Below are 2,051 nucleotides of genomic sequence, written 5' to 3'. Positions count from 1 at the left end.
AGTACTATATATAAAAACAATAAAGGCATAATCTGGAAAAACAAGTGTTGTGCATTAAATTGAATAATATTCTGAATATTTTACAGTTGGTTTAATACATTTATCTCAAACTGTGTCAGAGTTTAATTAATTTAAGTGGGTACAGTATATAAAACATGACACATATGGATTCAGTACTGTATATAACAACAGTAAAGGCATAATCTGGAAAACCAAGATAAATTGAATAATATTCTGAATATTTTACAGTTGGTTTGATAGCTTTATCTCAAATGGTGTCAGAGTTTAATTAATTTAAGTGGGTACAGTATATAAAACATGACAAATATGGATTCAGTACTGTATATAAAAACAGTAAAGGCATAATCTGAAAAACCAAGCCTTGTGCATTATAGGGAATCATATTCTGAATATTTTACAGTTTGTTTGATACCTTTAGATCAAATGGTGTTGTCGTTTAATGGATTTATATTATTGCATACATTAAAAGTTGTAAAATTATTATAAAAAACATAAAATTGTAATTCCAAATTTTTGTTTTTTTTGGAATTTTTGGGTGTAACAAAAATGTGGGGGCATAACACACACAGTTTCACCCAATCTCATGTTAATCTTGAGTATCTATAGAGTAGTACTGCATACTTCATATCTCCAAAAAGTCTTTAGTTTTGCATTAAATTGAATAATATTTAGATATTTTTATAGTTGTTTTGATACCTTTATCTCAAACTGTGTCAGAGTTTAATTAATTTAAGTGGGTACAGTATATAAAACATGACACATATGGATTCAGTACTGTATATAACAACAGTAAAGGCATAATCTGGAAAACCAAGACTTGTGCATTATAGGGAATAATATTCTGAATATTTTACAGTTTGTTTGATACCTTTAGATCAAATGGTGTTGTCGTTTAATGGATTTATATTATTGCATACATTAAAAGTTGTAAAATTATTATAAAAAACATAAAATTGTAATTCCAAATTTTTGTTTTTTTTGGAATTTTTGGGTGTAACAAAAATGTGGGGGCATAACACACACAGTTTCACCCAATCTCATGTTAATCTTGAGTATCTATAGAGTAGTACTGCATACTTCATATCTCCAAAAAGTCTTTAGTTTGATCATATTTATAAAAGAAAGGTACAATTTTACGATTCTCTCCGGAAAATGCCGAGCTACTGGAGGCGCGCCGTGGCCGGAGCTAAAGAGTGACGAGCACTTGAACTCCGACTGCCAACAAAACAGACATTTGATGCAGTTTCACTTACCGTCTGCAGTTCTGAATCATTACTTTATCTTTTATAGCTGGGACCGCTCCATCTTTCAGTACGTTTGTAATGGGTTTTAATGTTTATGTCTCGTCGCTCCGGCCGGACACGGTATGTGAGGGGCGTAACATTTCCGTCTCATGCTTGAGGTATTCGGCCAATCACAATGCACTGGATAGCTGGCCAATCAGAGCACACCTCGCTTTTTCAGACCGATGAGCTTTGTAAAAATCGACGCGTTTCAAAAAGGCGGGGCATAGAGGAGAAACAATAATGTACAGTATGTGGAAAATAATGTGTTTTTTTAACTTTAAACCGCATAAACACATTTCATTACACCAAATACACAAAATAATGTTATTTTTAGCAGCATCATATGACCCCTTTAAAGAAAACTACCATTTAAAATGATACCGCTCAAATAAATATGCATGTGAATATGGTGTAAAATGTGTCTTGTTTCCATGAAGGGGAAAACTAAATTTAAGTGCAATTTTCTTATATTGCAAATGATCTGCCAATGGGGTAAGAAATTAAAAATATTCTTGTTTCTGTTTGCATTACCTATTTTTCTTACTCTATGGCGGACAATTTTACGTAAAATGCACTTAAAAGGAAAATCCCCCAGGAAACAAGACTAAATATTTTAGACCATTTTTCATCTATAGAAAATGTATCTTAACTTAAGAATTGTTAGATATTTGTATCTCTCAAATGGACCATTGACACTCCTAATTGAGATTGTAGATAGAGTGTCAATGGTCCATTTGAGAGATA

This window comes from Sinocyclocheilus rhinocerous, unplaced genomic scaffold (assembly GCF_001515625.1).
Source record: "Sinocyclocheilus rhinocerous isolate Xijiao unplaced genomic scaffold, SAMN03320098_v1.1 scaffold697, whole genome shotgun sequence".
NCBI classification, from domain to species: Eukaryota; Metazoa; Chordata; class Actinopteri; order Cypriniformes; family Cyprinidae; genus Sinocyclocheilus; species Sinocyclocheilus rhinocerous.
This window is presented reverse-complemented; position numbering follows the sequence as displayed.